The sequence below is a fragment of the Clytia hemisphaerica genome, unplaced genomic scaffold, assembly GCF_902728285.1.
Source record: "Clytia hemisphaerica strain Z4C2 unplaced genomic scaffold, Clytia hemisphaerica genome assembly, whole genome shotgun sequence".
NCBI classification, from domain to species: Eukaryota; Metazoa; Cnidaria; class Hydrozoa; order Leptothecata; family Clytiidae; genus Clytia; species Clytia hemisphaerica.
Window position 1 is genome coordinate 1,418,991 of NW_027104166.1, and position 12,967 is coordinate 1,431,957.

At 34.7% G+C, this 12,967-nt stretch overlaps 1 protein-coding gene across 1 annotated transcript in view; it reads left to right on the top strand.

Annotated features, from left to right (window-relative positions):
* Positions 1–376: 376 nt before the first annotated feature.
* Positions 377–12,967, top strand: part of LOC136814264 (homeobox protein Meis1-like) — a 55,361-nt gene continuing 42,770 nt past the window's right edge. The window contains exon 1 of the mRNA XM_067070783.1: positions 377–476. The gene's annotated coding sequence lies outside the window, so the exon portion shown is untranslated. The remainder of the gene's footprint in view (positions 477–12,967) is intronic.

The window sequence follows — 12,967 nt, forward strand, 5'->3', positions numbered from 1 at the left end:
TGCATGCTTGTAGCAGAGTAATTTTGATAATAAACTTTACAGTCAGGATATCATTTTTAGGGATTATAAGGGGTTTGAGGGCGATTATAACAACAATCTTCTGCGGTTTTACGCAATCTAGCCGCTTTCTACTTTTCATTAAATCAAGTGCTTCACAAGTGACTTTTTTTTGCCTTTCTGTTTGTATTTTGATGCACGAGAGAATATGGGACGATCACGATTTCGGAATAATTTTTATTTTTTAATTGCAATAACCATCCATATTAATGATTAACCAATAATCCATGATATTCTGTTTATTTTCAGATTTTAACAAATAAGAAAACTAATTGAAAATTAATATCTAATCAATAAAAATGGAGAACGATGATAATTTGGAAATCAATAAATGAGGAATTCAGTAATATGTATCATGGCAACCAATTTGGACTTCTTCGATTGTGGACTATTTTACATCGTGAAATTCTATTCTCCAGGTATGGCATTTCATGCTTTTCTTTTATTTCTCAACATTCTTTTAATCTGAATCAAATTCAATGTAGTTAGCCAATATTCAAATTAGATCATCGAGAAAGGCAGATAAATAATGAGGGGAATAAAATGTGATGTATGAAACTAAAGCTGAAAAGCACCTGTAAATAATACCAATTGTTTGTTGGGGGGGTTCACGTTTGGCGGAGGAGCGGAATCGGCCGTTTTTCGGACGGAGTGGCGGAATTTGGCGAAAATTTAGACGGAATTACGGAAATTGGGTTCTCTGACGGAGACGGAAAATTAGACAATTTTAGTGCGGAAAAACGGAATTTAGCAAAAAGAAATTGCGGAATTTCGAAATTGGTAAAAGATATTCCAACATTTGCGGAATTTTGGACAAAAATATTGAATTTCAAAGGAATTTTCGGTGACGGAATTTTGGTTCAATTTAAGACGGTTTGACGGAAATTGGAGAAAAAATTGGCGGAATTGCGGAATCGGGTACCCCCTGAAACCCCCCCCCCTTTGTTGTTGAATTTTGCAAACTTATATTTCGGGGGGGGGGGTTACTTAGGCAAATGGAGGGTACGGTAAGTGCCGCCCTTAAGGGTACCTTTTTTGGATTTCCAAAGTCCCGCCAAAGGGTCGGAAAAATCAGAAAATCAAATTTCAGTCCCACTAAGAAATAGGAAAATTTCAACTTTTTACCCCCGGAAAAATCGAACTTTGGTCGAAATTGGTCAAATTTTTTCCCACAAGGGTAGTAAAATTCACAAAATTTTCCTTAGTTTTCTCCTTTTTAGTCCCGGTAAGGGGCCAAAGGTCGGGCGGCACCCCCCGTCATCTCTCAACTCTAGCACCCCCCGGGCTTATATTTATTATACAAAATTGAAAAACTGACGACCAAGAATGGCAAAATTTAAGTCAAAGGGCCTTTGTTAATCTTGGCAAATGAAGTGACAGTGTTTTTAGCTCAATCCAATTTCATCACTTCGGGCCATAACTTCGGAAAACTCTTAAAATTTCATTGAAAAAATATATTTTTAATTTTATTATTTTTCTAATTATGCCGATTTTCGCTCAACAGAAAAGTTCTCCGGCCATCCTTCATATTCAATTTCCTCTGGAAATCCATTTCGATCGTCCGTCAAATCTAACTCCCGGCATTTTTTCTGTTAAGTTATTCCAACCTCCATTCAATCATTAAAGTTAACTCTCGTTCTTGCCCTTTTTGCAATTTATAGGATGGTGTTATTAAATGTTCTGAAGATGTTCTTAATAGGATTTTGTTTCACGTGTGGGCTTTAAGAAAATAAGAATCAGTATTTTGTTATTAATTTTGATAGGAGATAGAGCCTCATGTTTGTTTAGAGAGAATAATCCTAATTGAAATTTCATCTTTCAAGGTCAGTGCGATTATTTTTCTCGGTAACATGTTGACAAAAATCGGAATTGATAATTATTTCCAATCGGATGAAAAGGACGGTTTTATGACATCTTTCTGTAAATAGGAAACCGGAAAAATATTATTAGACTTTTTGGTAAACCATTGGAGCCAGTCGATAAACTCACAATGGCCTTTTGTTTGTATTTTCTGATGGAAAACCGTTCTCGCTTCCTTTTTACCACATCCCTTGGCAAGCTTCACCAATATCATTGAACAATAAATAGAGTGAGTGCTATTAAATACAAGAGCTATCAAATGTTTTAACGCCCCTCTAGGAGGTGCGTCAGCTTCTTTCTTGAGCTAGAATCTGACAATGTCTGTCCGTCTGTGTGTCACAACAATTTTAGGGCAGCCTGGAGACTTCAAAAATAGTTGGTTTCGGTTAAAATTCGACACACTTGCTCCTTGGGTGAATATCTAGGGGTATTTTTTTAGGGCCTGGAGACGAGTTTTTCGCCTAAACGATGCTAAAACTTTTAAGCAGCCTGGAGACCTCAAACATGGTCGGGTTTGGCTGAAATTTGACATGCTTGTTCCTTGGGTGAATATCTTGGGGTGTTTTTTGGCAGCTGAAAGTCCTTTTAGCCTGTTATTTTTAAATGTTTCATGCAAGTTCTTCCACCCTATTATTTGACCATCTACAATCAGGCCTTTGAGTTACAGTAGTTAGAAAAATACTGGAGTTGAGCCCAGTGCGTTGCGCACGTTCGACTATGTTAATAATTGTATTCTTTCAGTATTTGAACTAATTTTGACTCATTTTTACATCTCCAAAATGACATATTTGAAAGGAAAGGCAAAGCAAGGCTATTGTGACCTCGGTTGAATCTATATATTAATAGCCGTAGTCTGTATGTGTGTTTGTGTGTCACTTTCGTTTTCGCAAGCAATGTTTTGTTCTTTTAAAAGATGACTTTTATTTTGTTCTTGCTCCACAAATTTGTTTAACGATATTCGCGCCGTTTTATAAAGACTTTGTTTTGATTGATAGATTAGATTTTTTCTTTTCTTTTTTTTTTCTTTCTTTTCTTTTGTTTTATGATTTCGAATGTAATTAACGACCTTATTTGATTTGAGACATTCGAATTCTTTTCAAAAAAAAGAAATCTTTTAAAACTGAATCTATTAAAGAAAAGAACAAATTTAAAATAAAACACAAGAATCACATAGCACCATAACAAGTTTGTTAGAACAACAGCAACATTAAAAATACAATCAAAAGGCAGTAAAAACTAGAATTCTTTCTTCGTAAAAAGGGACCTTTAAACATGTATGTCGATAATTATTTTGCTGTAAATCTAAGTCATTGTTGAATTTGAAAAATTATTGAAGTTTTATGACGAAGTTATTTTATAAAAAGCAACATAAAATTGCGCTATCACGCTTTTTTGTCTGCGTGTCCTAGCTGCCTTCCGGGGGGACTATGGTTGCGAGCTGACTTTCGGCCCTGCCCCTCGGACCCTTAGCAGAATAAAGAGGAGAAGAAGAAACAAGGGAAATTGTGTGAATTTTAATTCACTTTTTGGAGCTAATTTGACCAAGTTTCTATCTTTCTGGGGGCAAAAAATTGAAATTTTCCTATTTTTTCCAATTCTTAGTGGGACTGAAGTTTGATTTTCCGTTTTTTCAAACTGCCATTTTTCAAAAAAGGCACCCTTAAGGCCGGCACATACCCATACCGCCCTTCTCTTGCCTAAGTACCCCCTCCCCGGGCTTTGTTTTTCGACGAATTGCGTGTCATGTCTATTATTTCACTCCGCTTATCTTGACATCAAAGTTTTCCTAAACATCAAGAACTACGGCAAATATAACGCGAGCGTAGCGAGAAAAAAAATCTAATTGCAGAGCCGTCTCGGACGTCGCTGGTCGCCGGTATTGTGTAATTTGGGAATGACGCCCTTTTTGTTTTCTGATCATTTTTGCCACAAAAATCTTTTTCAAAATATGGTTAAAAGATACGTCACCCGGGAGGGATAGAGTCAAACTTTGAAGAGAATTCTTCACTTTAATTTTGATTTTATCGTGTTTAAGCCACCTTCCCAACATCTCAAATGACTTTAAATGCGTTCAGCAAACAGCTAAACCGGCGTGCGACGCCGGGTACCGGCTAGTATTATTTGATAAACGCCCTTGCGAATAAACGCGCCTGATAGAATCCAAAAAAATTAAAAAACGCCAGAGCATTTATTTGAAGTAATACAACGGTATTATTACTTTCAGATTATCAAATTCAAAAATATTCAACATTTGGCATAACGTTCTGAAAATAAAAGCAAAGGATATCTTGTAATTATTATATACTTATCTTAATACTAGATTAATTGGTATCAAATTTCTGTCATATTCAACTCTCTCAAAATCCCACCCATTTCCTTTGAAAAACTCAAATCCGCATTTTTCATCTTTATTTTTTGTGCGGATGTTTACAAGTAATTATAAGGAGATTTATAATTCATATCCTTCTGTACATATACAGTATTATGTAAGTCATATAAATCCATCAGGATCCTGCATAGTGGGATCTCTTAAATGTTTATTGTGATGTGTGCAAAAGAAAACCTCTCCAATGTTAGAATTCATGATACTCATGACGTAATGTTTTCTATGAAAAGACCCCGGTTTTAGCTAGTAGTGGCAAATTTAAACTAGACAAAAATTGTATAAAATTTGCCATTACTGGAAAAACCCGGGGTCTTTCCGTAGAAAACTACGGCATGAATATCATGAATTCTTAGGTTTAACGTTTGTCAGTCACGTAGTTTTTTTTTTAACGTTTGTCCTTGTATGATTATTTGCAATGCCAAAAATTCGACTTGGGGAAAAGAAGCATTATTTGTATTATTTTGACATTATGGTCGGTGTAAAGCTTGACTATAAAGAATAAACTAATAAAGATTTTACCTGCACTTTGGCAGCTTTAGTTCTTCATTCAGCGTTTTGGGGTTTTGTAACAACTTGAATCGATTGACTGTCATTTCATATGTTTTTTCATAAAAACATAAGTCTTCGATGGCCGAAAAACAAGTTAAGAACATTTCAAGGCTTTGTAAACTCTAAAACACCCAATTTCTTAGAAAAATGGACAAAAATAATCACAAAATGGTGAAAATAAGAACATGTTAGTACATTTTTAGGCTTGAAACTCAAAAAGTTAAGAACATCTGAAGAATTCAAAAAAAAACTTCTGACGTTCTTATAAAAAGAAACGTGCCTCTCTTCGTCAAAAAGGCCCAATCAATATTCAAGAATCTAGAAAACGTTAATTCGAAGATTTTCTCGAGCTTTCATAGAAATTCGGACCTTCACTAAAACCTAATTTAGCTTCACGTACTTTAAGGGTAGAAAGTTTCGCGAAGTTAAAAAGTCGCGAAATTTAGCGATTTTAAGTTTCGCGAATTATGGTTTTAGCCGAATTTTCACAGATAGAACTTTCGCGAAATCATACAAAATTTACCTATTTTGGTAACAAAAACTCATAAAACATGCAAAAATTTAGCAAACAGTGCAAAACTGAGTAGGAAAGTTTATTTTTCGCGAAAAAAACTTTCGCGTTTTTCAGGTTTAATTTCTTACCTGGTAGAAACTTTCGCGAAAAATGATCAAAATCTCGAAAAACGCGAACGTTTCTGCCCTTAAAGTAGTTCTTTATTTTGCTCTGTTTTTGCTGAAATTGTATAGTTTTTCCTCTACCGGGTGGGTTTCCGGTCGTTAAATAGCTATCAATTAAGTAATCAATCAGCTAATCAATCAAAAAAGTTAATTACATTTTCTATAAGAGGCTGAGTGATGAATGATGGTGAATTACTGGCAGAATGAGGCATTTTACTCACTTGTAATACTACTTTTGGCTTTTTATAAGAACTTTCTCTGACTCATTAGAAATTTGTTTGGCGGAGATCCTGATGGGACTTAGAAATATTTCCTCTAGAGCAAGGTCAGGATTTACGAAAATATGGATCTGCTTTTCGAAAAGGTCTTGTCATTAATGCTTTATGTTTTGATCATTCATCTTACGAGCAAAAAGCTGGAAAGTTTTTTTTGGCAAAGCATCATATAGACGCTCCAGAAAATTTCCTTCTGACCAAAATTGCGTGATCAGAAAGTTGTTAAAATCATATTTATAGATTTTACCGGAGAATTTTGCCAAGAAAAGACATATCACGTATTTGTCGTTAAATATTTGGAAAATGGGATCTAATTACAAGGAAATATATAGGAAGTCACTTTATTTCTTTTCTTGGCATCACGTATTATTTATTCTCAACTCTTTAGTTCCTCTTTGAGTATCTCTTTTTTTCTTGATGAAATATATGGACGGAAATATTTAAAATCCTTGAAAGGGGGCTTCCTTTGTCCCGAGAAATTTAGAAAATAGGAAATGATTTCAAGAATTTATATTCTGTAAATTACTTATACGTGCCTTGTTATGGCACGATCTTTTTCTGTTTCCCCATTGAGGTAAAGAAGAATTTACAATTTGCAATTTCGATTTCGATTTTGCTAGATATTGGTTTTGAGGTTAAAAGGTAACGTCAAAAGAGTTAATTTCTATTCATTGCATTCAATTACTGGCACCTACAAATTAAGCATGAATCACGTCTCCCTGGGAAAAAGAGCAATCAAAGCACTTATAAATAACCAGCAGAAACCAAAGAAAATAGTTTTCCCTCGAAAATAGAAAATGTATTTTGCTTTCAAAGATTTATGAAGTTTTTATCTCTACCAGTGGATACTCCTTAAAACCTAGAAAGAATGTACTACAATTAGATCATTGGTACCTAAATATTTCAAAACTGTACGTTTTGATTTTAACTTTAAAACCTTAAAATCTACACTATTACACCTTAAAACCTACAAATATTGACCCCTTGCTCACAACTCACTGAAGCTGTGAAATCGCAATTCAGATTCAATTGATCAAATACTTGCTAAAAATCCATTAATATTAATATTTTTCAGGATTCCATGCCTATATTGCAATATTGCGCCTGTTTTTTTGTCAAAAAATGGCTTTAAAGGGTTAAAACTTTTATTGATTTCATTTTTGATGCGGTATGGTACTAACGTTTTTTTGAATTCCCATCAAATTTGTGACATTTAGGTATGCAAAATGACCATGTTCTGAGAAAGTCGATTTTCAGATTTAATTGGACACTACCATAAATGAGCTTTAAAATAGTATTTTGAGTGCCTTGCGATTTCTTTGGGGTCTAACCATGAAGAAGAAAATGATTTTTTCATACCTACCATAAATATAGGTACCTAAAAAGTATAGGTTTTATGACCTTAAATTCAATTGTGTTTCAATCACTTGATCTTTTGAAGGGATTTTTGATAAAATTTTGAACAGCTTTGAATTTTACGATACTTTGCGATAATTAAAGTTCTTGAATTTAGGTATTTTATAAAATTTTATGAAAGTTCATTTACAGTTGTAAAAAAATGAATTATACAATATTGAATTAAGTTTGGTGGTTAAGAGAGCCCAAAACCCAACTTTGTAGGTTTTAAGAGGTATGTGGTTTTAAGGGGTATCCACTGGTATATCTAACTTAACAATACAAAGTGCAGCTTCCTTTATAATTACACAAAATTAGATAAATGATTTATTTTGCTAAATGAAGAAGGAACTATAATCAGTTTCTCTTCTCTCGTAGAACCGGCAGGATGTCGTTAATTTTTTTCTAAAAGGTTCATATCTTAATGGTCTTCAAAAGGTCAAAAGTTTCATTTAAACTAGCGTTGTATGGTCTTTAATTACTTTCAGTGAGATCTGGAAGAATAACCGTCATCGTCAAAAATACACCCGTCAAATTTTAAAAGATATACCGTAAGATGGCTCAATTTTTCATTCCCGGGGAAACATTCTCGGTGCATTTCCGGGATCTTTTTGCTGTTTTTTTTTTGGGCTTACCCGCGAAAATGATTTTAGGTTGATTCATTCAAACAACCCATATCGTTTAATGTATCATTGTGATGAGGTGAAATCCAGTGACCAAACAAAAACTCCGGACAGAATGTATCATTATTACATTTCTTTCTCCCCACTAAAACCGCATGGTTTTAAACGAGCGGTCGTTTACATTTTTTAATGACTGATGCAAGCGTCGCTAGGAAATAACCTCGCTTCCGGAATACCGGAAAATTTTATGAGTTTAATTTTTTTATGGAAACTCTAATGTGGTTTTAATTGTTGCATGTCCAGTCTTGTTTGGCCTAGAATGTCGATTAATTGGTTAGACTAGTCTCATCTTCTCCACACTTTTCTTCAGAAATAGAGTTCTAGCCTAGAATACTTGCTGTGCATATGATAATTGTCTGACTGGCATCGCTCGAAGTAATAGCGTATTTTAATTTCAAAGCCTTTTACCTGGCTGTTTGAACCTGTAAATTAACGACCAAATCCTCACGGTCTAGTCTACATGTGAACTGTCCACAACGCTGGGTTATATCTTAGTTAAAAGGGTCTGATTCTTTATTGATGCTTGACTGAACTGTCTTAATTTTTATTTTGTATTTTCCTTGAAATGTTTTATGGGTCATGCCATGATCAAATGTCAAACCCTTGGAGAGCGAGTCCAATATCGAAATCTCGTTTGATTTATTACATTATCATGTTATCGTTACCATGAAAACTTTTCCGTAAAAAGAAATTTTGTCCAGACTGTTTCTCGCAGTATCTAATATACATCGTTTCTTTCCGATTTGCGGTGCATTTCTTTATGTCATGAGTGCATTATGTTGTAATAGAGAAACTGCATTTTGGAAGATCGGTTTAAATCCATGTGGTGTCCTTTATAGACCTTTTCATAAATTACGTCACAAACATCACTTGCCTCGTTTTGAAATTAATGCCAAGGCGGTTAACTCCCAGCGGATTTTATAGAAACCACTTTCTATTCATAAGAAATCATTTAATGTTTCAAGGGATATAATCACCATGGTAATTGCTTGAATACGAGGCAAGTGATGTTCATGACGTAATTTATGGAAAGGTCTATTACATAGTCCATGTTCCATAAAGGGATATTTCTGGAGTAAATTAATCTCTTATAAGGAAGTCAAAGAAGCATAGAAAATTATTTATTGTATTAGGCCAAACATACGATAATTTTTGCACAGAGAAAGCTACCCAAGGAAGCCAAATGAAAAGTAATATGCGCTGTCTCAATTGTATACTGCCGAAATGCTGAAAAATAACATCCAATATGTTACTTGTCCTTGATAAATTTCAAACAATTTGCCTAGTTAAAGTTATGCGAAGTTTAAAAATTGAAAATCAAGACAAAGTTATTTTCTCGAGAAGATTATTCAGATGGGACATTGACAAAGCAAAATTTATCCTTCAGACCTTTCACGCTAATTGGTGTCGCACCGTGCAGGATTCTTTCTATTTCTGAACAAAAATCGGAAGTCATTAAGACTGTCTGAAAATGTCTTTTTTATGATTATTTTCGAATGGAAGTATTTCATGGATTGTGGTTTCTCTAAAGGATATTGTTTAAAACAACCTCGTTTTCCTCTCCTTGTAACCTTGCTAAATTGTGCTAAGAGGAGCGAGAAATTATAAAGAATTATTATTAATATTGATCGCACCGTCGTTAATTCTTCTTTTTCCTTACTTTGTAAATTACCATATAATTATTTCAAAAATTTGTTTTATTTCTTATCGGAGATGCGATCATTAACGACAACAAGAAGGTGATAATTGCTTGTTGTCCTGAATCTTAACGTGAACAAAAGATTCTTTGTTTTGATATTTTCTCTGAGGTTCCGTTACTACGCAAGGTAACGTGGCACGGACGTGCGGTTGTTTACGAAAGAGACATTGTTCTCTGTACACGTTTTTTTTTTATAAGAACGTCAAAAATTTTTGAAGCCTTCGGATGTTCTTAGTTTTTTGGATTTGAAGCCAAAAAATGTTCTTAAAATGTTCTTATTTTCAGCATTCTTTGAGCATTTTGATGTAATTTCTTAAGAAAATGCATGTTTTTAAGTCTCCAAAGCCTTAGAATGTTCTTAGAATGTTCTTAAATTTTTGGGCCTCGAAGCCTTATGTTCTTATATAGTTTGTTCTTATAAAAAAAAAACGTGTAGAAGTATTTCTCCTTATGTTGTCTTGAGTTTTTTATAAAACCTTTCTTAAATGTATAATGTTCTTACTTTCAATACACTTTTTCGACCGTATCTGCCAATTGCCGCGCGGGCATTTTTTTTGTCCGTTTTACCACCCTAAAACCATTCCAGTCTTTTTTTCGCACCTAAAGACAAAAGAAAAAAGTGTAATAAAAGGATTGGATCGAGTTTAGGGTGGTAAAATAAATAATAAAGTGGCACGCGCCTGACCGCACGACTACACCTACGGTCGAAAAGGTGTGTTATTTCCAACCAATACTTTTTGTTGAGGCTAGGCGACTGTTCTGATTTTTTTCAGTTTAAGCATTGGACTTTTATTATGCTGTTCTTATTTTCAAAGCACAAATGATCTAATTTTCTGGCTTTATACCCTTTTTTAGTTACCTTGATTCGTAAGTTGCTTAAAAATCGGTAAGTCTAGGGCCATTCCCAGTCAGTAGCCAATTTGTAGCAGATGGGCAGGCGAAATTTGGACCCTGTCAGTAGTAATTTTTTTTAAAGCTTACTCTGAAAAGAATTTTCGACCCTGTCATATATTCTCGGTCCTTGAAAAAGGGATCCTGTCAAGCTGCACGTCTCGTGCTCCGTTTTACCTCGAGTAATTCCCTTCCCGGGGTCCCTTATGTCCACTAACTGAACACCACAGCCCCATCCAACAGACAATCCCCTTTGGTGTCTGAACATCTTGCTATCAACAAAATTATATTTTTAGCTTTTGACGTTTATCCATTAGTATGTCCCCCTCCATCTATCCATTCATTCATTTGTTTGCGGGCACTTTGTAATCTGCCGAAGGCACTTTCATGACACCAATAAAGACAAGATAAATGGACATATTTATCCAAGAAGATATATTACTTGTTTGTGTATGTATGTGTTGTAAGTTAGAAATGATTGATTATGGGGTGGTTTGTGATCAACAGATAATGATTTGTGACTTCGCATGAAGATGTCGGTCTTTCTGTCACTTCAAAGAGAATCGAATGCAACGTTTGCGGTTTTTTATAACCAGTCAAATGACATTTTTGTCAATCTTTTTTATAAAGTTATCCAGTTACTTTCGTTCCGTTGTAATGTATTTGTTTTACGATACAAAAGTGCTATTGTTTTCAATTCATTCTGTATTTATTAAGTTTTTACTTTCACATTCATCTCGCTTTCAGATCATGTATACTTCCCATCTTTGGAATTAAGTAACGGATCTTTCCGTTTTATATCAATACACCTTTTCGACCGTAGCCGCGCGTGGCACGTACCTGACCACGTGCCACTTAATAATTTAATTATTCCCCTAAACTCGATCCAATCCTTTTTTGACACATTTTTCTATTGTATCTAGGTGCGAAAAAAGGACTGGGACGGTTTTAGTGGGATAAAGCGGACAAAAAAATGCCCGCAGGGCAATTGGCGGCCACAGTCGAAAAGGTAGATACAGGGGGTGGACGAACATTTCCAGTGGGTCTGAAAGAGTGTTTTTCATTTTCCTAGGGGGTAAAATATTTTAAAATTTCCAGGGGATAAAAGATAAAATTTAGCTCGTCCACCGTCACTTTAAAGTATCAAAATCTGGCCATTTTCTATGGGGTATCCACATCTTTCCAAGAATCTTTTTTAACTTGGAAAAGGATCGTCCATCCCCCCTGTATATAGATTTAATTGGATGACCGAAAAGTCTGTAAAGCTTTCTTTAAAATTTTTAACGTTGTAGATAGCAAAATTTATGACCGATTTATTACTATCTGAGCAATCCAATCTGTGGATGTTGAAACATTTTTGTAAGTTGGATGACAGGAAATGTCTCAGCATCGTCTGAAATTGCAACATCAATATTGCCTTGTCATCTTTCAGGAAGGCGTCTAGACTTGTGTTACATCATATCGTGCTTTAATGGATATTTTTTTACCTGAAGTTACCGGGTCTGGAATTTCACTAGAATTCCAATCTGTTGGTTCAGAGTTTAATCATCCCTTCTTTACATATAGTTGTGTACCGGAAGGTAGAGTACCCATCATCTACCTAAAGAACCATATCCAAGGATAACCCGAGTGGCAGTCCCGTATCCAGTGTTACTTGCGCCAATTTTTTGATTTCACTGGTAGATGTTGGTACAAACGTTAACGCTTTCAAGATCCTAAAGCGAATTAAAGGAATTGAATCGAGTTTACCAAGATGACAGATGCACGGTAATTACCAAATATGCAACACTGTCTGAGTGACTTGGTGAAGATTTATTATCAAATACCAGTGGATACCCCTTAAAACCCACAATAAAAAGTGGTACCCTCTATCTCATTGTTTAGTTGGAGTGTAAGGCTGAAACTTTTTGTGTTGAAAGTACGTTGTCTATGATTGTCTTCCCTAGCAGTGATGTTTTGTAGAAAACAGTTTTCAGTTTTTCACGAGGAAGTGAAAAAGTGCAGTTTTAGCTATTTACCCCTTAAAACCTACAAAATGGTTTTTCTCGAATAACTTTTTACAAAAAAGTTCTTTTGACCTCAAATTTTGAACAGTGATTCACTGTAAAGTTACTAATGTTATGAATATACCATTAGTACCTAAATGATCTCAAAAATATGTGTTAAAATCAAAATACCCCTTAAAACCTACAAAAATAAGGCTAAAAAAAAAACCACAAATTCCGACCCTTGCTAACGGGATACTCAAGCTGATGGATACAAATTTGGTGTTGCTTCGTGATTCAATGGTTCAAAGACTTGCTAGAAATTCATTCCCACAACAATATTCTCATTTTTCAGGATTTCATGCCCATAATGCAATTGTGTGTGGTTTTTTCGTCAAAAACGGCTACGAAAGGCCAAAACCTTCATTCGCTTCATTTTTGACCTATGGTTCTAATGTTTTTCTAAATCTCCATCAAATTTGTGACATTTTGGTATGCAACATGACCAG